This window comes from Somniosus microcephalus, chromosome 31, assembly GCF_052327205.1.
Source record: "Somniosus microcephalus isolate GS21.2 chromosome 31, FLI_Smic_1.0, whole genome shotgun sequence".
In the NCBI taxonomy this organism is placed as follows: Eukaryota; Metazoa; Chordata; class Chondrichthyes; order Squaliformes; family Somniosidae; genus Somniosus; species Somniosus microcephalus.
This window is the reverse complement of record NC_141017.1, coordinates 23,989,786-24,013,867: the sequence shown is the minus strand read 5'-3', so window position 1 is coordinate 24,013,867 and position 24,082 is coordinate 23,989,786. Positions and strand designations below refer to the sequence as shown.

At 54.3% G+C, this 24,082-nt stretch overlaps 1 protein-coding gene across 3 annotated transcripts in view; it reads left to right on the top strand.

Moving 5' to 3' along the window:
- Nucleotides 1–464: 464 nt before the first annotated feature.
- LOC147097648 (uncharacterized) overlaps nucleotides 465–24,082 on the top strand; it is a 128,197-nt gene continuing 104,579 nt past the window's right edge. Inside the window, exon 1 of one of the 3 annotated variants that reach the window (XR_015074324.1) lies at nucleotides 465–736. The gene's annotated coding sequence lies outside the window, so the exon portion shown is untranslated. The remainder of the gene's footprint in view (nucleotides 737–24,082) is intronic. The other 2 variants (XM_085971638.1, XR_015074325.1) reach the window with 2 other exon arrangements.

Below are 24,082 nucleotides of genomic sequence, written 5' to 3'. Positions count from 1 at the left end.
TGAAACTTATAAAATTCTAACAGGACTAGACAGACTAGATGCAGGAAGGATGTTCCCGATGGTCGGGGAGTCCAGAACCAGGGGTCACAGTCTAAGGATAAGGGGTAAGCCAATTAGGACAGAGATGAGGAGGAATTTCTTCACCCAGAGAGTGGTGAACCTGTGGAATTCTCTACCACACAAGGCAGTAGAGGCCAATTCATTAAATATATTCAAGAAGGAGTTGGATATATTTCTTAAGGCTAAAGGGATCAAGGGATATGGGGAGAAAGCAGGGACAGGGTACTGAATTTGGATGATCAGCCATGATCTCATTGAATGGCAGAGCAGGCTCGAGGGGCCGAATGGCCTACTCCTGCTCCTATCTTCTATGTTTCTAACTAGATCAAGGAAGGAGGGGAGAGGATATAAAATACTTTAGAAAGGGAGTGCGGCTGCCCCTCGCACCCCCCCGTCACCATGGCTCAGGGGGTGGGGCATCTGTTTCGGAGGCTCTGAGCTAATCAGGCCGGGATTGTCCCAGGTCTGATTGCAGGGGGCGCTGCTACAGTTGGACTGGATTGGAGAAAGATGTCTTGCGGTCTCTGCTCCCGATTTCTATCCAGTGGCCTCCTGCTGGGATCAGGGGGGGGATGGGGTTGAGGTCGACGGCGACAGATTCATACCCCGGGTCAAGGAGAAGAACAGGAGAAACCTGGGGGAAGTAATCGGAGCGAGGGAATCTCGGCTTCACCAGGTACGTCTGCCACGCGGCCGAGGCGATGCAGAAACCTTGTCTAACACCAGGGGGCAGCATTGTACAGGGCGAGAAATCCTGGGGCTGCTGCTGTCTGGGACAATGAACGGCAGATGCAGTCGATGGAGTTTGAATGTTGCTGTCAGGCAGCTGAGAGAACGGGGCTCGAGCAGAGGCCCAGGGCCTGTGAGCACAACTGTCCCCAGGGCACCAGGTCTGACTGCGTGTTAAGGATAGAGGTCTATGTCTGAGCTAACCTCCAGTCGGAACATCCATTAACCACTGCTCTGTTTCCTGTCCTTTATCCAACTTCCTAACTTCGTGTCCTAACTCGCACCAAGTCCCGTTCACCCATTACCCCCTGTGCTCGCTGACCTACATTGGCTCCCGGTTAAGCAGCGCCTCGATTTCAAAATTCTCATCCTTGTTTTCAAATCCCTCCTCGCCCCTCCCTATCTCTGTAACTTCCTCCAGCCCCACAACCCCCGCGAAATCTCTACGCTCCTCCAATTCTGGCCTCTTGTACATGCCTGATTTCCTTCACCCCTCCAGTGGTGGCCGTGCCTTCGGCCGTCTAAGCTCTGGAATTCCCTCCTTAAACCTCTTCAGCGTTCCTACTCTCTCCTCCTTAAAACCTACCTCTTTGACCAAGCATTTGGCCACCTGCCTCCTTCATTGGCTCAGTGTCAAATTTTGTTTCATAACGCTCCTCTGATGCGCCTTGGGATGTTTTAGTCTGTTAAAGGCGTTATATAAATACAAGTTGTTGTTCCCGTCCGCGCTGCCACATTCCCTTTAACACCACGTGCCTACATTTTATCAACCAGCCTCCCATGTGGCACTTTATCAAAGACCTCTTGAATATCCATATACACACCATCCGCTGCATTTCCTTTATCAAGACACTCTGTGATCTCCCCAAAGAATTCTATTAACAGTTGTTACGCTTGACTTGCCTCTTACTAATCCCTGCTGGCTTTTCTTAATGAACCCAGGTCCTTCTAGATTCAGCATTAAGGGGTTCACTGGACAGCCACCAGGAGCAGGATTCCTGCCTAACTTCCTTCCTCCCTTCAGTAGCCCAGGGCTATTGAGGACAATTGCAGCAGCACCGCTTGCTCTCCCTGCTGTACCAGTTCACATTCAGTCACTCAAGACACAAGCAAGGAACAGTCAATGCAACAAACACAACTTGCATTTATATAGCGCCTTTAACGTAGTAAAACATCCCAAGGCGCTTCACAGGAATACTATGAAACAAAATTTGACACCGAGCTACATAAGGAGATATTAGGACAGGCTTGGTCAAAGAGGTTGGTTTTAAGGAGCGTCTTAAAGGAGGAAAGAGAGGTAGTGAGGCGGAGAGGTTTAGGGAGGGAATTCCAGAGCTTAGGGCCTCGGCAGCTGAAGGCACGGCCACCAAAGTTGAGCAATTATAATCAGGGATGCTCAAGAGGGCAGAATTAGAGGAGTGCAGATATCTCGGGGTGGGCTGGTGGGGCTGGAGGAGATTACAGAGATAGGGAGGGGCGAGTCCGTGGAGGGATTTGAAAACAAGGATGAGAATTTTGAAATTGAGGCGTTGCTTAACCAGGAGCCAGTGTAGGTCAGAGACAGGCGCTGACGCCTGTTACTGTTGCTTGTACAACAGTTGGGCAAGCTGCACTGGCCCGAGTAACACACAGGCGGCGAGGTTTATCTCGGGAGAGGGAGGAGAGCGGCCACACAGTCGGGGACAGATGGTGTTAGCAGGTTCAGGAGGAGCTGGTAAACAAGACCATTGAGAGACACCAGGTCCCCACTACCGCACGCGATTTTAACTGTCCCCACCTGGCCCAAACCAGGCGAGTCAGTTACCCGCTCCCAGCCAGGTAGTCACTCAGACTGGGTGTCGCACGGGGACTCTGCACATGCTTTTATTTAAATGAGGCCTTGACATTCTTAACATCCCCAGCCTTGCCGGGTTCATCGCCCACCACTGGGCTCCCCCCGCACCCTTCCCGCCTCTCCATTAATACCGAGGCCAAGTGATCTGAGTAGAACGGGAGGGGGGTTGGGCGGGATGAGTTCCTGTCATCGGAGCCCATCAAATGGACCCACAGGTCCCTCCCATCACTCTGAGTGAGCTCCCTCCGCTGGTCACCCACAGTACTGCTGGTCGCTCGCTTCTATCTCTGCTCCAAATACCCAGGCCTTTATGGTGAAGGTGTTTGCTGAGGAGAAGGTGCGGGCGGAAGAAAAGGAAAACGGATAGTATTTAAAACACAATCCAGCCCTTTTTTTATATTCGTTCATGGGATGTGGGCGTCGCTGGCAAGGCCAGCATTTATTGCCCATCCCTAATTGCCCTGGAGAAGGCGTCGGTGAGCCACCTTCTTGAACCGCTGCAGTCCGTGTGGTGAAGGTACTCCCACAGTGCTGTTAGGGAGGGAGTTCCAGGATTTTGACCCAGCGACGATGAAGGATCGGCCGACATACTTCCATGTCAGGATGGAGTGTGACTTGGAGGGGAACTTGGAGGTGGTGGTGTTTCTCATGCGCCTGCTGCCCTTGTCCTTCTAGGTGGGAAAGGTCGCGGGTTTGGGAGGTGCTGTCGAAGAGTTAATACTCAAACCGCCAAACATTAACCATGTTCAATCTCGGAGCCTATAATATAATATTAATCAGCCAGTGTATTATGAAGAATTACAAGTCCGTACCTAATGTTTCTGTCCCGAAGATAGGATCTGGCCTCCTGCCAGTGAGCTGTGATAAACCTTTTAATCGTCTGTGCATGGACACCATTTCCTTCATTAATTTGAGGATTGGTATTGTGCGAAGTGAATGAGCCATCCTCTCTAAACCTCTGTGACTACAGGCAGCCCCCATTTAGGGCCATATTAAAGCTCCCTCTACACTGGCCCATCAAACACTCCCAGGACAGGTACAGCACGGGTTAGATACAGAGTAAAGCTCCCTCTACACTGTCCCATCAAACACTCCCAGGGCAGGTACAGCACGGTTTAGATACAGAGTAAAGCTTCCTCTACACTGTCCCATCAAACACTCCCAGGGCAGGTACAACACGGGTTAGATACAGAGTAAAGCTCCCTCCACACTGTCCCATCAAACAGTCCCAGGGCAGGTACAGCATGGGTTAGATACAGAGTAAAGCTCCCTGTACACTGGCCCATCAAACACTCCCAGGGCAGGTACAGCACGGGTTAGATACAGAGTAAAGCTCTCTCTACACTGTCCCATCAAACACTCCCAGGGCAGGTACAGCACAGGTTAGATACAGAGCAAAGCTCCCTCTACACTGTCCCATCAAACACTCCCAGGGCAGGTACAGCACGGGTTAGATACAGAGTAAAGCTCCCTCTACACTGTCCCATCCAACACTCCCAGGGCAGGTACAGCACAGGTTAGATACAGAGTAAAGCTCGCTCTACACTGTCCCATCAAACACACCCAGGGCAGGTACAACACGGGTTAGATACAGAGTAAAGCTCGCTCTACACTGTCCCATCAAACACTCCCAGGGCAGGTACAGCACGGGTTAGATACAGAGTAAAGCTCCCTCTACACTGTCCCATCAAACACTCCCAGGGCAGGTACAGCACGGGTTAGATACAGAGTAAAGCTCCCTCTACACTGTCCCATCAAACACCCCCAGGGCAGGTACAGCACGGGTTAGATACAGAGTAAAGCTCCCTCTACACTGTCCCATCAAACACTCCCAGGGCAGGTACAGCACGGGTTAGATACAGAGTAAAGCTGCCTCTACACTGTCCCATCAAACACCCCCCGGGCAGGTACAGCACGGGTTAGATACAGAGTAAATCTCCCTCTACACTGTCCTGTCAAAAACCCCAGGGCAGGTACAGCACGGGTTAGATACAGAGTAAAACTCCCTCTACACTGTCCTGTCAAACACCCCCAGGGCAGGTACAGCACAGGTTAGATACAGAGTAAAGCTCCCTCTACACTTTCCCCATCAAACACTCCCGGGGCAGGTACAGCACGGGGTTAGATACAGAGTAAAGCTCCCTCTACACTGTCCTGTCAAACACCCCCAGGGCAGGTACAGCACGGGTTAGATACAGAGTAAAGCTCGCTCTACACTGTCCCATCAAACACTCCCAGGGCAGGTACAGCACGGGTTAGATACAGAGTAAAGCTCGCTCTACACTGTCCCATCAAACACTCCCAGGGCAGGTACAGTGATGGTTTGGAGGAAGCAAGACCTGTGGTAAACAAAGTCTTGTGCAATTGCAGAAAGGGATCGAGTGCGTGTTAAAGAAGTTTGACCGTGTTGCCTGACCGAGCCTTGGTTTGTCAATGGTTCACAGATACCGGTTTGCAGTTACTGCTCAGGTATGTCACCAGCCCGATGTCACTGGGTTCGGACCGACACTGGGTGAACTCGGCGGAATAGTTTACTTTTTTTCACGTTACGCCATTCCTCTGGTCCTGCTTGAGTGGCAAAGAAAAGAAAACGAACCAGCCATTGTCAGATAAGAGCCGCAATTGTCGCGGAGCCAAGTCGTATCTGAACATCAGGCTGCCTTTCATTAGCAGAAGTGCTGTCTGAAGGTTCAAGCAGTTCATACTCAGGATCAAAATAACCCAAACAGCTCAATGCAAAAAACGTGGCAGGAATCAGTGAGCTGGCAGCTTCTCAGCGGGAGGGGCGAGAGAGGGAATGGGGCCCGGAGGGTGGAGCTGCCTCGTTTGGTGTCTCAGTGAACGAGTCCTTCGCCACTCCGCCTCATGCCCGCCACTCTGGGCCCGATGTTGCTGCTCCTTCCACTGTTGTCATCGGGAGTCCGGCATTGAGCATCAGGAGGGGAGCCAAGCTCTGGGACTGCCCCAGACCCTGCAAACCCAGCTCCTCAATCCTGCAAACCCAGCTCGTCAATCCTGCAAACCCAGCTCGTCAATCCTGCAAACCCAGCTCCTCAACCCTGCAAACCCAGCTCCTCAATCCTGCAAACCCAGCTCCTCGATCCTGCAAACCCAGCTCCTCGATCCTGCAAACCCAGCTCCTCGATCCTGCAAACCCAGCTCCTCGACCCTGCAAACCCAGCTCCTCGATCCTGCAAACCCAGCTCCTCGATCCTGCAAACCCAGCTCCTCGATCCTGCAAACCCAGCTCCTCGATCCTGCAAACCGAGCTCCTCGATCCTGCAAACCCAGCTCCTCGATCCTGCAAACCCAGCTCCTCGATCCTGCAAACCCAGCTCCTCGATCCTGCAAACCCAGCTCCTCGATCCTGCAAACCCAGCTCCTCGATCCTGCAAACCCAGCTCCTCGATCCTGCAAACCCAGCTCCTCGATCCTGCAAACCCAGCTCCTCGATCCTGCAAACCCAGCTCCTCGATCCTGCAAACCCAGCTCGTCGATCCTGCAAACCCAGCTCCTCGATCCTGCAAACCCAGCTCCTCCATCCTGCAAACCCAGCTCCTCAATCCTGCAAACCCAGCTCGTCAATCCTGCAAACCCAGCTCCTCAACCCTGCAAACCCAGCTCGTCAATCCTGCAAACCCAGCTCCTCAACCCTGCAAACCCAGCTCCTCAATCCTGCAAACCCAGCTCGTCAATCCTGCAAACCCAGCTCCTCAACCCTGCAAACCCAGCTCCTCGATCCTGCAAACCCAGCTCGTCAATCCTGCAAACCCAGCTCCTCGATCCTGCAAACCCAGTTCCTCAATCCTGCAAACCCAGCTCCTCAATCCTGCAAACCCAGCTCCTCAATCCTGCAAACCCAGCTCCTCGATCCTGCAAACCCAGCTCCTCCATCCTGCAAACCCAGCTCCTCAATCCTGCAAACCCAGCTCGTCAATCCTGCAAACCCAGCTCCTCAACCCTGCAAACCCAGCTCCTCGATCCTGCAAACCCAGCTCGTCGATCCTGCAAACCCAGCTCCTCGATCCTGCAAACCCAGTTCCTCAACCCTGCAAACCCAGCTCCTCAATCCTGCAAACCCAGCTCCTCGATCCTGCAAACCCAGCTCCTCGACCCTGCAAACCCAGCTCCTCGACCCTGCAAACCCAGCTCCTCAAACCTGCAAACCCAGCTCCTCAACCCTGCAAACCCAGCTCCTCAACCCTGCAAACCCAGCTCCTCGATCCTGCAAACCCAGCTCTTCGATCCTGCAAACCCAGTTCCTCGATCCTGCAAACCCAGCTCCTCGATCCTGCAAACCCAGTGTGGTAAACCACGTTCACTATCGTTAGCACTGTTCACCACTGTTCGTTATAACTGTATCACTGACCACTATTGTATCACGGTACGAGGTCGCCTCTTGCCACACTGCTATACCTGGGATGACCACTGCCGACTCCGCCTTGGCTCCACCCACCAGGCCAGGTATAAAGGTGAGCGACTGGCTGGTATTCCTCCTGCTTGGATCGGATCACCCACGAGAGTGGGCTGTTATTTAGTCAATAAAAACCTTTAGTCACCTTCGTAACTCTTCGCCTTTTATTGGAGGAATTGATAGGTATATCAATTTTATTGACTAAATTTAATGATGTCCGACAACGAGTCACAACCGGCGGAGGAGCCACCAGCGCAGCTCCCAGGAGCACAGCCACACCAGCCAGCTTGGCTGCGAGCCCTCAGACCGCCGTACCTGGACCTGAACCCACGAGCAGCAAACTCAGCCGCAGACTTTAAACACTGGCTGGTCTGCTTCGAATCATACCTGAGAGAATCCAGCGTCCCTCAGGCATCCAAACTAAGTGTCCTGCAGGCACAACTGAGCCCGAGAGTATACACTCTCATCGAGGACATGACTACCTACGAGACCGCCATCAACCTGCTGAAACAGAAGTACCGGACCCCGGTAAACTACATGTACGCTAGGCACCTCCTAAGATCACGGCCGCAACAGCCAGGAGAATCAGTAGCCGAATTCTCACAGGCGCTATATGCACTCGCCAGGAACTGTGACTTTAAATCGGTGTCGGCAGCCGAAAATACTGAAGATAATATCCGCGACGCATTCCTGAAAGGCCTACGGTCCGAGTACTCACGGCAAAGACTGCTGGAAGCTAAAGACCTCAGCATGGAAAAAGCTGAAGCCCTCGCTATCTCCCTGGAAGTGGCCCACCAAGATCAGGAAGCATTCACCAGGTACTGCTCGCGACCCTGGGACTCGGGCCCGACCCCTACCACAGCACCCTTCCCAGCGCCGCCCCCGGGACCTACCTCTGCGTCGGCGTCCCGGACCCGACCGGCCCCGCCACCCCCGGCACCGGCCCCGACATCGGGCATCCGCGATCGGGCCGCCGGCTGTTTTTTTTGTGGCCAGGAGAAGCACCCGAGGTCGCGCTGCCCAGCCAAGAACTCCATATGTAGAACCTGCCTGAAGAAAGGCCACTTCTCCAAGGCCTGCAGGAGCGGATCCTCAGAGGCCAGCAGTGCCGCATGCGAACTATGGGGGCGGCCATCTTCGTTTAGGGCAACTGAGGCCAGCATCCCCACACATGAGTCATGGGGGCGGCCATCTTTGTTTAGGGCAACTGAGGCCAGCATCCCCACACATGAGTCATGGGGGCGGCCATCTTTGATTAAGGCAACCGACCCCAATAGTGCCTCATGGGGCCCTACCTCGTGGGAGACGCCATTTTACTCACCACGCCCGACCGCCTCGCCCGCAGATGACAACGACTCGCTCAGCTACACACTAGCTTCCGTCACCCTGGACCAAGCCCGCCCGCACCATCTGTCCAAGTCAATGATGGACATCAAAGTGAACGGCCACGCCACGACCTGCCTGTTCGACAGCGGAAGCACGGAGAGCTTCATCCACCCAGACACGGTGAGCCACTACTCCCTCTCTGTCCTACCAACGCGCAGCCGAATCTCGATGGCATCGAGGTCCCACGCCACGGACATCAGCGGCTACTGTGTCGTGACCCTGTCGGTTAAGGGCACGGAGTATAAAAACTTTAAACTCCTCGTCCTCCCCCATCTCTGCGCTGCCGTCCTACTAGGGCTGGACTTCCAATCCCACCTCCAAAGCGTAACCCTAGCATACGGTGGACCCCTCCCCCCACTCACAGTCAACAACCAGCAAACGTTAAACCGCCCACCGCGTAACACCTGCAGCCTCTCCACCCTCAAGGTCCCGCCACCCTCTCTGTTTGCTAACCTTACCCCTGACTGCAAACCCGTCGCTACCAAAAGCAGGCGGTATAGCGCCGGGGACAGAGCCTTCATTAGCTCTGAGGTGCGGCGCCTCCTGAAAGAGGGCATTATCGAGGGGAGCAGCAGCCCCTGGCGTGCCCAGGTCGTAGTCGTAAAGACCGGCGATAAAAACCGCCTGGTCATCGACTACAGCCAGACCATAAACAGATATACCCAGCTGGACGCATACCCCCTCCCCCGCATATCTGACATGGTCAATCAGATTGCACAGTATAAAGTATTCTCGACCATCGACCTGAAGTCGGCCTACCACCAACTCCCTATCCACCCTGAGGACCGCCAGTATACCGCCTTCGAGGCGAATGGGCGCCTATACCACTTCCTTAGGGTCCCCTTCGGTGTCACTAATGGGGTCTCGGTCTTCCAAAGGGAGATGGACCAGATGGTTGACCAGAACGAACTGCAGGCTACATTCCCCTACCTAGATAACGTCACTATCTGCGGCCGCGACCAGCAGGAACATGACGCGAATCTGGAGAAATTCCTCCGTACGGCCCAACGGCTGAACCTCACCTACAATAAGGAGAAATGCGTGTTTAACACCACGCGCCTTGCCATCCTCGGCTGCGTAGTGGAGAACGGAATCATCGGCCCCGACCCAGAAAGAATGCGCCCCCTCATGGAGCTACCCCTCCCCCACTGCCCTAAAGCACTTAGGAGAACCCTGGGGCTTTTCGCCTACTATGCCCAATGGGTACCCAATTACGCGGACAAAGCCAGACCCCTCCTGAAAGCCACTTCCTTCCCCCTCACGGAGGAGGCGTGCGCGGCCTTCTCCCTCATTAAGGGAGACATAGCCAAGGCCACGATGCACGCAGTGGACGAGTCCATCCCCTTTCAGGTGGAGAGCGACGCCTCCGACTTCGCCTTAGCCGCCACCCTAAACCAGGAGGGGAGGCCAGTGGCCTTCTTCTCAAGGACCCTACAGGGCCCCGAGATCCGACATTCGTCGGTCGAGAAAGAGGCCCAGGCGATCGTGGAGGCAGTACGGCGCTGGAGGCACTACCTGGCAGGCAAACGATTTACCCTCCTCACCGACCAGCGTTCGGTGGCTTTCATGTTTAATAACAAGCTGAAGGGCAAAATCAAGAATGACAAGATTTTGAGATGGAGAATCGAGCTCTCCACCTACGATTATGAGATCTTGTACCGGCCAGGCAAGCTGAACGAATCCCCTGATGCCCTTTCACGAATGACATGCGCCAGCGCGCATATCGATAGGCTTCAGACCCTCCACGACCAGCTCTGCCACCCCGGAGTCACCAGACTCTACCATTTCATTAAGGCCCGCAACCTGACCTACTCCATCGAGGAGGTCAGGACCATGACCAGGAACTGCCAGACCTGTGCGGAGTGCAAACCGCACTTCTATAGGCCGGACCGAGCAAGCCTGATCAAGGCCACCCGCCCCTTCGAGCGCCTGAGCATCGACTTTAAGGGGCCCCTCCCGTCCTCTGACCGTAATGTGTACTTCCTCAACATCGTTGATGAGTACTCCCGTTTCCCCTTTGCCTTCCCCTGCCCCGACATGACCAGTAGCACGGTCATTAAGTGCCTGAATGCCCTCTTCGCCTTGTTCGGGTTCCCGAACTATATACACAGCGACCGGGGCTCCTCCTTCATGAGCGAGGAACTCCGGCAATTCCTCCTAGAGAGAGGTATTGCAGCAAGCAGGACCACCAGCTACAACCCCAGAGGTAACGGTCAGGTGGAAAGAGAGAACGCGACGGTATGGAAGGCCGTCCTCTTAGCCTTAAAGTCTAAGGGCCTCCCAACCTCCCGCTGGCAAGAAGTCCTCCCGACAGCGCTGCACTCCATCCGGTCATTACTTTGCACGGCCACTAACACCACCCCCCATGAACGAATGTTCGTTTTCCCCAGGAAGTCGACTACGGGAACCACTCTACCAACCTGGCTGACCGCCCCGGGGCCGGTCTGGCTGCGGAAACACGTGAGGACCCATAAAACGGACCCCCTGGTCGAGAGGGTGAACCTCCTGCACGCCAACCCCCAGTACGCCTACGTGGCGTACCCAGACGGGCGGGAGGACACTGTCTCCCTACGAGACCTCGCACCCTCAGCCGATCCGGAAACACCGCCACCACCCCCCCCAACCTCAGTCCAGGTAGACGGCATGCCGGAACCCCACGAGCCCTCGCCGACCACGCAAACACCAGCATCAACACCGGATAAGGCACCAGCACCGGATAAGGCAACACCACCGCTGCGGCGATCGGAGAGGCTTACGAAGCCTCCGGACAGACTGACCTACCAGAATTGGTAGTACACTTCACCCCGCCGGACTTAATTCTAAACAAGGGGTGAATGTGGTAAACCACGTTCACTATCGTTAGCACTGTTCACCACTGTTCGTTATAACTGTATCACTGACCACTATTGTATCACGGTACGAGGTCGCCTCTTGCCACACTGCTATACCTGGGATGACCACTGCCGACTCCGCCTTGGCTCCACCCACCAGGCCAGGTATAAAGGTGAGCGACTGGCTGGTATTCCTCCTGCTTGGATCGGATCACCCACGAGAGTGGGCTGTTATTTAGTCAATAAAAACCTTTAGTCACCTTCGTAACTCTTCGCCTTTTATTGGAGGAATTGATAGGTATATCACCCAGCTCCTCGATCCTGCAAACCCAGCTCCTCGATCCTGCAAACCCAGCTCCTCGATCCTGCAAACCGAGCTCCTCCATCCTGCAAACCCAGCTCCTCAATCCTGCAAACCCAGCTCCTCAATCCTGCAAACCCAGCTCCTCAATCCTGCAAACCCAGCTCCTCAATCCTGCAAACCCAGCTCCTCGATCCTGCAAACCCAGTTCCTCGATCCTGCAAACCCAGCTCCTCAATCCTGCAAACCCAGCTCCTCAACCCTGCAAACCCAGTTCCTCGATCCTGCAAACCCAGCTCGTCAATCCTGCAAACCCAGCTCCTCGATCCTGCAAACCCAGTTCCTCGATCCTGCAAACCCAGCTCCTCGATCCTGCAAACCCAGCTCCTCGATCCTGCAAACCCAGCTCCTCGATCCTGCAAACCCAGCTCCTCGATCCTGCAAACCCAGCTCCTCGACCCTGCAAACCCAGCTCCTCGATCCTGCAAACCCAGCTCCTCGATCCTGCAAACCCAGCTCCTCGACCCTGCAAACCCAGCTCCTCAATCCTGCAAACCCAGCTCCTCGATCCTGCAAACCCAGCTCCTCGATCCTGCAAACCCAGCTCCTCAATCCTGCAAACCCAGCTCCTCCATCCTGCAAACCCAGCTCCTCGACCCTGCAAACCCAGCTCCTCAATCCTGCAAACCCAGCTCCTCAATCCTGGAAACCCAGCTCCTCGATCCTGCAAACCCAGCTCCTCAATCCTGCAAACCCAGCTCCTCGATCCTGCAAACCCAGCTCCTCGATCCTGCAAACCCAGCTCCTCGATCCTGCAAACCCAGCTCCTCGATCCTGCAAACCCAGCTCCTCGATCCTGCAAACCCAGCTCTTCGATCCTGCAAACCCAGCTCCTCGACCCTGCAAACCCAGCTCCTCGATCCTGCAAACCCAGCTCCTCGATCCTGCAAACCCAGCTCCTCGATCCTGCAAACCCAGCTCCTCGATCCTGCAAACCCAGCTCCTCGATCCTGCAAACCCAGCTCCTCGATCCTGCAAACCCAGCTCCTCGATCCTGCAAACCCAGCTCCTCGACCCTGCAAACCCAGCTCCTCGACCCTGCAAACCCAGCTCCTCGACCCTGCAAACCCAGCTCCTCAATCCTGCAAACCCAGCTCCTCAACCCTGCAAACCCAGCTCCTCAACCCTGCAAACCCAGCTCCTCGATCCTGCAAACCCAGCTCTTCGATCCTGCAAACCCAGCTCCTCGATCCTGCAAACCCAGCTCCTCGATCCTGCAAACCCAGCTCCTCGATCCTGCAAACCCAGCTCCTCGATCCTGCAAACCGAGCTCCTCAATCCTGCAAACCCAGCTCCTCAATCCTGCAAACCCAGCTCCTCAATCCTGCAAACCCAGCTCCTCAATCCTGCAAACCCAGCTCCTCAATCCTGCAAACCCAGCTCCTCGATCCTGCAAACCCAGTTCCTCGATCCTGCAAACCCAGCTCCTCAATCCTGCAAACCCAGCTCCTCAACCCTGCAAACCCAGTTCCTCGATCCTGCAAACCCAGCTCGTCAATCCTGCAAACCCAGCTCCTCAATCCTGCAAACCCAGTTCCTCGATCCTGCAAACCCAGCTCCTCGATCCTGCAAACCCAGCTCCTCGATCCTGCAAACCCAGCTCCTCGATCCTGCAAACCCAGCTCCTCGATCCTGCAAACCCAGCTCCTCGATCCTGCAAACCCAGCTCCTCAGTCCTGCAAACCCAGCTCTTCGATCCTGCAAACCCAGCTCCTCAATCCTGCAAACCCAGCTCCTCAACCCTGCAAACCCAGCTCCTCAACCCTGCAAACCCAGCTCCTCAATCCTGCAAACCCAGCTCCTCGATCCTGCAAACCCAGCTCCTCGATCCTGCAAACCCAGCTCCTCGATCCTGCAAACCCAGCTCCTCCACCCTGCAAACCCAGCTCCTCAACCCTGCAAACCCAGCTCCTCGATCCTGCAAACCCAGCTCCTCAATCCTGCAAACCGAGCTCCTCAATCCTGCAAACCCAGCTCCTCAATCCTGCAAACCCAGCTCCTCAATCCTGCAAACCCAGCTCCTCAATCCTGCAAACCCAGCTCCTCGATCCTGCAAACCCAGCTCCTCGATCCTGCAAACCCAGCTCCTCGATCCTGCAAACCCAGCTCCTCGATCCTGCAAACCCAGCTCCTCGATCCTGCAAACCCAGCTCCTCGATCCTGCAAACCCAGCTCGTCGATCCTGCAAACCCAGCTCCTCGATCCTGCAAACCCAGCTCCTCGACCCTGCAAACCCAGCTCCTCGATCCTGCAAACCCAGCTCCTCGATCCTGCAAACCCAGCTCCTCGACCCTGCAAACCCAGCTCCTCGATCCTGCAAACCCAGCTCCTCGATCCTGCAAACCCAGCTCCTCGATCCTGCAAACCCAGCTCCTCAATCCTGCAAACCCAGCTCCTCAATCCTGCAAACCCAGCTCCTCGACCCTGCAAACCCAGCTCCTCAATCCTGCAAACCCAGCTCCTCGATCCTGCAAACCCAGCTCCTCAATCCTGCAAACCCAGCTCCTCAATCCTGGAAACCCAGCTCCTCGATCCTGCAAACCCAGCTCTTCAATCCTGCAAACCCAGCTCCTCGATCCTGCAAACCCAGCTCCTCGATCCTGCAAACCCAGCTCCTCGATCCTGCAAACCCAGCTCCTCGATCCTGCAAACCCAGCTCCTCGATCCTGCAAACCCAGCTCTTCGATCCTGCAAACCCAGCTCCTCAATCCTGCAAACCCAGCTCCTCGATCCTGCAAACCCAGCTCCTCGATCCTGCAAACCCAGCTCCTCGATCCTGCAAACCCAGCTCCTCGATCCTGCAAACCCAGCTCCTCGATCCTGCAAACCCAGCTCCTCGATCCTGCAAACCCAGCTCCTCGATCCTGCAAACCCAGCTCCTCGATCCTGCAAACCCAGCTCCTCGATCCTGCAAACCCAGCTCCTCGATCCTGCAAACCCAGCTCCTCGATCCTGCAAACCCAGCTCCTCGATCCTGCAAACCCAGCTCCTCAATCCTGCAAACCCAGCTCCTCGATCCTGCAAACCCAACTCCTCAATCCTGCAAACCCAGCTCCTCGATCCTGCAAACCCAGCTCCTCGATCCTGCAAACCCAGCTCCTCAATCCTGCAAACCCAGCTCCTCGATCCTGCAAACCCAGCTCCTCGATCCTGCAAACCCAGCTCCTCGATCCTGCAAACCCAGCTCCTCGATCCTGCAAACCCAGCTCCTCGATCCTGCAAACCCAGCTCCTCGATCCTGCAAACCCAGCTCCTCGATCCTGCAAACCCAGTTCCTCAATCCTGCAAACCCAGCTCCTCGATCCTGCAAACCCAGCTCCTCGATCCCTCTCTCGGATGAGACGTTAAACCGAGGCCCTGTCTGCTCTCTCGGGTGGAGGTAAAAGATCCCAGGGCACTAGTTCAAAGAAGAGCCGGGGAGTTCTCCCCGGTGTCCTGGCCAATATTTATCTCTCAACTAACATAACAAAAAACAGATGATCTGGTCATTATCACATTGCTGTTTGTGCGAGCTTGCTGTGCACAAATTGGCTTCTTTCTTTCTTCTAGCCGCATGGATAGTACACGGCCCCCTGGACATTGTCTAGCCGTGAGGATAGAACACGACCCCCTGGACATTGTCTAGCCGCATGGATAGTACACAGCCCCCTGGACATTGTCTAGCCGCATGGATAGTACACAGCCCCCTGGACATTGTCTAGCCGCATGGATAGTACACAGCCCCCTGGACATTGTCTAGCCGCATGGATAGTACACGGCCCCCTGGACATTGTCTAGCCATGTGGATAGAACACGACCCCCTGGACATTGTCTAGCCATGAGGATAGTACACGGCCCCCTGGACATTGTCTAGCCATGAGGATAGAACACGGCTCCCTGGACATTGTCTAGCCATGAGGATAGAACACGACCCCCTGGACATTGTCTAGCCGTGATGATAGAACACGGCTCCCTGGACATTGTCTAGCCATGAGGATAGAACACGGCTCCCTGGACATTGTCTAGCCATGAGGATAGAACACGGCTCCCTGGACATTGTCTAGCCGTGAGGATAGAACACGGCTCCCTGGACATTGTCTAGCCATGAGGATAGAACACGGCCCCCTGGACATTGTCTAGCCATGAGGATAGAACACGGCCCCCTGGACATTGTCTAGCCATGAGGATAGAACACGGCCCCCTGGACATTGTCTAGACCTGGGACGCGAGGATAGAACACGGCTCCCTGCCATTGTCTAGCCATGTGGCTAGAACAGGGCTCCCCCCTCCTGGTCACTAGTGACCACCACTGCATGTGTGAAGCCAGCAGGTGGGGACGAGGTCAGATCAGGTGGAGAAGCCTGCCATGGGTGAATCATCTACCAACACTCATTAAGCTCAGGGGTGAAGGACAGGACACTTGAGCGAGATGTCGGAGGAGAGCCCAGCAGTGGGGCGGGGGGGGGGGCAGAAAGTAACCAGGTTGCTCCCACCCCTCTCCCCCCTTGCTGTGGGTGCCTGTGTGGGTGAAGGGCAGGGGATCAGCAGCCTGGTGCCTCTTTGCTGATGCAAATACATTTGTTTTGGATCTAAAGGGAAGCCTGCGAGTGAGAGCACAGGAGAGAGCAGGTTTTGTCTGCTGTGTGCATTACTGCACGTCCCACCTGGCAATGTGACAAGGGTAGGTCAATCAGTTCCTGCACTCACTGCCCATCAGGCCTGCCGGAGCAGTGTGTGTGTGTTTGCACAGTTCAGGTGCGGCTGGGGCCCGTCCTTTGTAAACAAATAACTCGATTACCGAACCGACCTGGGCCGAGCGGATCAGAGGAGCTTTCAACATTTGCAAATCTTCAGGCCAGAACAAAAAATACTTTCTTTAGTTAAACGTTTTTTTTTAAATTTCAGCTAACATCTGGGACTGGCTCTTGACTGGGTTTCCCTATAGGCCCAGGAGGATGAACAACTTTATAGGTCAGTGTTTTTAGTTTACCAACTGGGATCTCATGGCTGCACCAACATATAGTAATAGGTCAAAAAACATAGAGTGATACAGCACAGTAGGAGGCCATTAGGCCCATCGCGCCCGTGCGATCCAATCAGTCCCACGGCCCCATCTCTTTTCCCATAGACTAGAAGGCCCCAGGCGCAATCTCCGTCATCCCATCTCAGCCAGTGCAGCAGTGATAGCGCCTCTCACAACCTCTCAAAGCTCTCCACGGCCAAAGAAGCACTTTTTTAGACTGTAGTCACTGTCGTAATGTGGGAAACGCGGCAGCCAATTTGCGCACAGCAAGCTCCCACAAACAGCAATGTGAAAACGACCAGATCACCTGTTTTCGTTTTTTTTCTATTCGTTCATGGGATCTGGGCATTGCTGGCAAGGCCAGCGTTTATTGCCCATCCCTAGTTGTCCTCGAGAAGGTGGTGGTGAGCCGCCTTCTTGAACCGCTGCAATCCGTGTGGTGAAGGTACTCCCACAGTGCTGGTAGGGAGGGAGTTCCAGGATTTTGACCCAGCGACGATGAAGGATTGGCGATATATTTCTAAGTCAGGATGGTGTGTGACTTGGAGGGGAACATGGTGGTGTTCCCATGCGCCTGCTGCCCTTGTCCTTCTAGGTGGAAGAGGTCACGGGTTTGGGAGGTGCTGCCGAAGAAGCCTTGGCGAGTTCAGTGATTTTGGTTGAGGGATAAATATTGGCCGGGACACCGGGGATAACTCTCCAGCTCTTTTTGGAAATAGCACCACGAGATCTTTTACATCCACCTGAGAGAGCAGGTGGGGCCTCGGTTTAACGTCTCTTCTGAAAGACAGCACCTCCGGCAGTGCGGCACTCCCTCAGTACTGCACTGGGAGTGGTCGGCCTAGATTATGTGCTCAAGTCTCTGGAGTGGGGCTTGATCGCGCAACCTTCTGACTCAGAGTTGAGTGTACTACCCACTGAGTCACAGACTGACAGTCCCAGTGGTGGTGGTGGGGGCGGTTACAATTGGTCTCAGCTTCATCAACTCGGAAGAGTGGGGGCACGGAAGTGGCGGGGGGGGGGGGGGGTATAAAAATCAGATTCCTCACTCCTGATCTAATGACTCCTGCTGGTAAAGTATAAATCGGGCAAGGTCTTGGCTGTGAAGCCATCCACAGTCAAATATCCTGCTCATACTCAGTACTTGGCCTCTTGGGTGAGGGAGCACCTGTGGAATCAGACCTTCAGTGGCCGTGCCTTCTGTTGCCTGGGCCCTAAGCTGGGGAATTCCCTGCCTAAACCTCTCCGCCTCGCTACCTCTCTTTCCTCCTTTAAGACGCTCCTTAAAACCGACCTCCTTGACCAAGCACCTGTCCTAATTTCTCCTTATGTGGCTCGGTGTCAAATTTTGTTTTGATAATCGCTCCTGTGAAGCGCCTTGGGGACCTTTTACTATGTTATCAAGGAGCTATATAAATGTTGTTGCTTGTACTCCCAGTCCCTTCGAAGCGGCAAAACTGGGAAAGGCTAATGGTGAGCAGATGCCCTTGGTGGGAATGGGAAAAGGCCCCTTGACAACAAGGGCTCAGCTACTAGAAAGCAGAGGCATGGTGGGTGGACAGGGCCGTCACAGACGAGGGAGCTGAAAGGAAGAAGAGAACATTGGCAGTGATACTTCTGAATAAAGTCCAAGATAAGCAGGCATCTGGATCAGAATCAGAATCACAGCTCAACTCGCTGCCGACACGATTAAACAAAGGGAGGGAGAGATAACATTCCGAACCTTTACTTTGGGCGTGACGGTGAATATTTATTTAGGTTACAGGACAGAGGAATGCTGGTTTGCAGGCTTTTACCGTTCAGCGGTTTAGTGCGTAAACAGTCTGCCTCTGAGTCATGCAATCTGGCAAGGGCCAGTGGCTCAGTGGGCAGCACCCTCGCCTCTGAGTCAGAAGGTTGTGGGTTCAAGTCCCACTCCGGAGACTTGAGCACAACAATGCAGGCTGACACTCCAGTGCAGTGCTGAGGGAGCGCCGCACTGTCGGATGCGATGTTAAACCGAGGCCCTGTCTGCTCTCTCAGGTGGATGTAAAAGATCCCGCGGCACTATTTCGAAGAAGAGCAGGGGGAGTTATCCCCGGTGTCCTGGGCCAATATCTATCCCTCAATCAACACCACTACAAAAACAGATTATCTGGGAGCTTGCTGTGTGCAAGGACAACGGCAGCAGGCGCATGGGGAACACCACCACCTCCAAGTTCCCCTCCAAGTCACACACCATCCTGACTTGGAAATATATTGGCCGTTCCTTCATCATCACTGGGTCAAAATCCTGGAACTCCCTCCCTAACAGCACTGTGGGAGTACCTTCACTACACGGACTGCAGCGGTTCAAGAAGGCGGCTCACCACCACCTTCTCAAGGGCAACTAGGGATGGGCAATAAATGCTGGTCTTGCCCGTCCCATAAATGAATAAAAAAAACTGGCTGCCGCGTTTCCTACATTACAACAGTGACTACACTTCAAAAAGTGCTTCATTGTTTGTAAAGTGCTTTGGGATGTTCTGAGGCACTATATAAATCCAAATCTTTCTTTCTGAATTGGGGGCATTTCGAGAGGCTAGTGTTTACTTCAATGACCCCTTGTTTAGGGAGGTAAAATAAAATCCATCGGGGGGGGGGGGGTGTTCCCACTCCCGGTCACTCATTGGTCATTTCAGCCAGGCGTCAGGTGAGGATAATTGACCTGACCATGATGCTCCCCATGGTCGAATATCGACTCGCAGTCTATTGCAGTGTGTGGGGCTTAGGTTTGTCCAGTGATGCTTCGCAGGTAACCGGGGTTTCCTGCAGCTCTTTCGATGGCCAACTTCCCCAGTGCTTTCCCTGAAAGTCAGGCACGGGCATTTAACCTGGACATTGGCCTCTGCAGGAGTTAGTTTTATTAGTGGTGCATGAGGTCACACAGTCTAACACAGAGTACGAGCAGTGATGGGCCTAATGGCCTTTTCTCATCCTTGTGTGTTCGCCAGAGATTCAGCGCTAAGGGCTGAAGCATACTTGAAGCCTCGCTCTGTATTTAAACTCATTCACCTGTGGGGGAAACGGCCACTCAAGCTTCTTAACTTGGCTCAGTTCTCAGTGGGGCAACAGTCAGTGCCCTGGGAGGGCAATCATGTCCAGCTCGTTGGCTTGGAAATTCACTAAATACAAACACTCACCAGGCATTGCCAGTGTACGTGGCTGAGAGACTGCAGGAGGGAGTGAGTGTGTGTCAGTGTGAGCGAGAGAGTGAGCGTGGGTTTTTCGAGTGTGTGAGAGTGTGAACGTGAGTGGGAGAGAAGATGAGTGAGTGTGTGTGTGAGTGTGTGTGTGAGAGTGAGAGTGAGTGTGAGTGAGTGTGAGAGTGAGTGTGTTTGTGAGTGTGAGAATGTGAGTGTTTGAGTGTGTGTGTGTGAGAGTGAGTGTTTTTGAGTGAGTGCATGAGTGTGAGTGAAAGAGTGAGTGGAACTGAGTCTGAGAGAGAGTGTCTGAGAGAGAGTGCGAGTGTGTGTGTGTGTGTGAGAGTGAGTGTGTGTGTGTGAGAGTGAGCGTGAGTGTGTGTGAGAGTGAGTGTGTGTGTGAGTGTGTGAGTGTGAGCGTGTGTGTTTGAGTGAGTGTGAGTGAGTGAGTGTGTGTTTGAGTGTGAGTGTGTTTGAGTGTGAGTGTGTGTGTTTGAGTGTGAGTGTGTATGTTTGAGTGTGAGTGTGAGCGTGTGTGTTTGAGTGTGAGCGTGTGAGTTTGAGTGTGTGTGAGTGCGAGTGTCAGTGTGTGTGAGTGTGTGTTTGGGTGTGAGTGTGAGTGCGAGTGCGAGTGTGTGTGAGTGTGCGTGTTTGAGTGTGTGAGAGAGTGTGTGAGTGAGTGCGAGTGTGAGTGTGTGTGAGTGTGAGTGTTTGAGTGAGTGTGAGTGTCTGAGTGCGAGTGCGAGTGTGAGTGTGTGTGAGTGAGTGTGAGAGTGAGTGAGAGTGAGTGTGAGAGTGAGTGTGAGTGAGAGAGTGAGTGTGTTTGTGTGTGAGAGTGTGAGTGTATGAGTGAGTGTGAGTGTGTGAGTGCGAGTGAGTGTGAGTGAGAGTGAGTGTGTGTGTGTTTGAGTGTGAGTGTGTGAGAGTGAGTGTGAGTGAGAGTGAGTGTGAGTGAGAGTGAGTGTGAGTGAGAGTGAGTGAGAGTGAGTGTGAGTGAGTGTGAGCGTGAGTGTGAGTGAGTGTGTGTGAGTGCGAGTGAGTGTGTTTGTGTGAGTGTGTGTGTTTGAGTGTGAGTGAGTGTGAGAGTGAGTGTGTGAGTGCGAGTGAGTGTGTTTGTGTGAGTGTGTGTGTTTGAGTGTGAGTGAGTGTGAGAGTGAGTGTGAGAGTGAGTGTGTGTGTGAGAGTGAGTGTGAGAGTGAGTGTGAGAGTGAGCGAGAGCGAGTGAGCGAGCGAGTGCGAGTGAGAGTGCGAGTGAGCGCGAGAGCGAGTGAGCGTGAGCGCGTGCGAGTGCGAGAGCGAGTGCGAGCGCGTGCGAGTGCGAGCGCGTGCGAGTGCGAGTGAGAGTGAGTGTGAGCGTGTGCGAGTGCGAGCGCGTGCGAGTGCGAGTGAGTGAGTGTGAGCGTGTGCGAGTGCGAGTGCGTGTGAGAGTGAGAGTGAGAGTGAGTGTGAGAGTGAGTGTGAGAGTGAGAGTGAGAGTGAGAGTGAGTGTGAGAGTGAGTGTGAGAGTGAGAGTGAGAGTGAGAGTGAGAGTGAGTGTGAGAGTGAGAGTGAGAGTGAGAGTGAGTGTGAGAGTGAGAGTGAGAGTGAGAGTGAGAGTGAGAGTGAGTGTGAGAGTGAGAGTGAGTGTGAGAGTGAGTGTGAGAGTGAGTGTGAGAGTGAGAGTGAGCGCGAGTGAGAGTGAGTGAGTGTGAGAGTGTGCGAGTGTGCGAGTGAGTGAGTGTGAGAGTGAGTGTGAGCGTGTGCGAGTGCGTGTGAGAGTGAGTGTGAGAGTGAGCGTGAGCGAGTGCGAGTGAGAGTGAGTGAGAGCGAGTGCGAGTGAGAGTGCGAGTGAGCGCGAGAGCGAGAGCGCGAGAGCGAGAGCGAGAGAGCGTGAGCGCGTGCGAGTGCGAGTGAGAGTGAGTGTGAGTGAGAGTGCGAGTGAGCGCGAGAGCGCGAGAGCGAGAGCGAGAGAGCGTGAGCGCGAGCGAGTGCGAGTGCGAGCGCGTGCGAGTGCGAGTGAGAGTGAGTGTGAGTGTGAGCGTGTGCGAGTGCGAGTGCGTGTGAGAGTGAGAGTGAGAGTGAGTGTGAGAGTGAGAGTGAGTGTGAGAGTGAGTGTGAGCGTGTGCGAGTGAGAGTGAGAGTGAGAGTGAGTGTGAGAGTGAGTGTGAGAGTGAGTGTGAGAGTGAGTGTGAGTGTGAGCGTGTGCGAGTGCGAGTGAGAGTGAGAGTGAGAGTGAGTGTGAGAGTGAGAGTGAGTGTGAGAGTGAGTGTGAGCGTGTGCGAGTGCGTGTGAGAGTGAGAGTGAGAGTGAGTGTGAGAGTGAGTGTGAGAGTGAGAGTGAGAGTGAGTGTGAGAGTGAGTGTGAGCGTGTGCGAGTGCGAGTGCGTGTGAGAGTGAGAGTGAGTGTGAGAGTGAGTGTGAGAGTGAGAGTGAGAGTGAGTGTGAGAGTGAGTGTGAGAGTGAGTGTGAGCGAGTGCGAGTGCGAGTGCGTGTGAGAGTGAGAGTGAGTGTGAGAGTGAGTGTGAGAGTGAGAGTGAGAGTGAGTGTGAGAGTGAGTGTGAGCGTGTGCGAGTGCGAGTGCGTGTGAGAGTGAGAGTGAGTGTGAGAGTGAGTGTGAGAGTGAGTGTGAGAGTGAGTGTGAGCGTGTGCGAGTGCGTGTGAGAGTGAGAGTGAGAGTGAGTGTGAGAGTGAGTGTGAGAGTGAGTGTGAGAGTGAGTGTGAGAGTGAGAGTGAGTGTGAGCGTGTGCGAGTGCGAGTGCGTGTGAGAGTGAGTGTGAGAGTGAGTGTGAGAGTGAGAGTGAGTGTGAGAGTGAGAGTGAGAGTGAGTGTGAGTGTGTGCGAGTGCGAGTGCGTGTGAGAGTGAGAGTGAGAGTGAGTGTGAGAGTGAGTGTGAGAGTGAGTGTGAGAGTGAGTGTGAGCGTGTGCGAGTGCGAGTGCGTGTGAGAGTGAGTGTGAGAGTGAGTGTGAGAGTGAGTGTGAGTGTGAGAGTGAGTGTGAGCGTGTGCGAGTGCGTGTGAGAGTGAGAGTGAGAGTGAGTGTGAGAGTGAGTGTGAGAGTGAGAGTGAGTGTGAGAGTGAGAGTGAGTGTGAGCGTGTGCGAGTGCGAGTGCGTGTGAGAGTGAGTGTGAGAGTGAGTGTGAGAGTGAGTGTGAGTGTGAGAGTGAGTGTGAGCGTGTGCGAGTGCGTGTGAGAGTGAGAGTGAGAGTGAGAGTGAGAGTGAGTGTGAGAGTGAGAGTGAGTGTGAGCGTGTGCGAGTGAGAGTGAGTGTGAGAGTGAGTGTGAGAGTGAGTGTGAGAGTGAGTGTGAGAGTGAGTGTGAGAGTGAGAGTGAGTGTGAGCGTGTGCGAGTGCGAGTGCGTGTGAGAGTGAGTGTGAGAGTGAGTGTGAGAGTGAGAGTGAGTGTGAGAGTGAGAGTGAGAGTGAGTGTGAGTGTGTGCGAGTGCGAGTGAGAGTGAGAGTGAGAGTGAGTGTGAGAGTGAGTGTGAGAGTGAGTGTGAGAGTGAGTGTGAGAGTGAGTGTGAGCGTGTGCGAGTGCGAGTGCGTGTGAGAGTGAGTGTGAGAGTGAGTGTGAGAGTGAGTGTGAGAGTGAGTGTGAGTGTGAGAGTGAGTGTGAGAGTGAGTGTGAGAGTGAGTGTGAGCGTGTGCGAGTGCGTGTGAGAGTGAGTGTGAGAGTGAGTGTGAGAGTGAGTGTGAGAGTGAGTGTGAGTGTGAGAGTGAGTGTGAGAGTGAGTGTGAGCGTGTGCGAGTGCGTGTGAGAGTGCGTGTGAGAGTGAGAGTGAGTGTGAGAGTGAGTGTGAGAGTGAGAGTGAGTGTGAGCGTGTGCGAGTGCGAGTGCGTGTGAGAGTGAGTGTGAGAGTGAGTGTGAGTGTGAGAGTGAGTGTGAGCGTGTGCGAGTGCGTGTGAGAGTGAGAGTGAGAGTGAGAGTGAGTGTGAGAGTGAGAGTGAGTGTGAGCGTGTGCGAGTGAGAGTGAGTGTGAGAGTGAGTGTGAGAGTGAGTGTGAGAGTGAGTGTGAGAGTGAGAGTGAGTGTGAGCGTGTGCGAGTGCGAGTGCGTGTGAGAGTGAGAGTGAGAGTGAGAGTGAGAGTGAGTGTGAGAGTGAGTGTGAGAGTGAGAGTGAGAGTGAGAGTGAGAGTGAGTGTGAGAGTGAGTGTGAGAGTGAGAGTGAGTGTGAGAGTGAGAGTGAGTGTGAGCGTGTGCGAGTGCGAGTGCGTGTGAGAGTGAGTGTGAGAGTGAGTGTGAGAGTGAGTGTGAGAGTGAGTGTGAGCGTGTGCGTGTGAGAGTGAGAGTGAGAGTGAGAGTGAGAGTGAGTGTGAGAGTGAGAGTGAGTG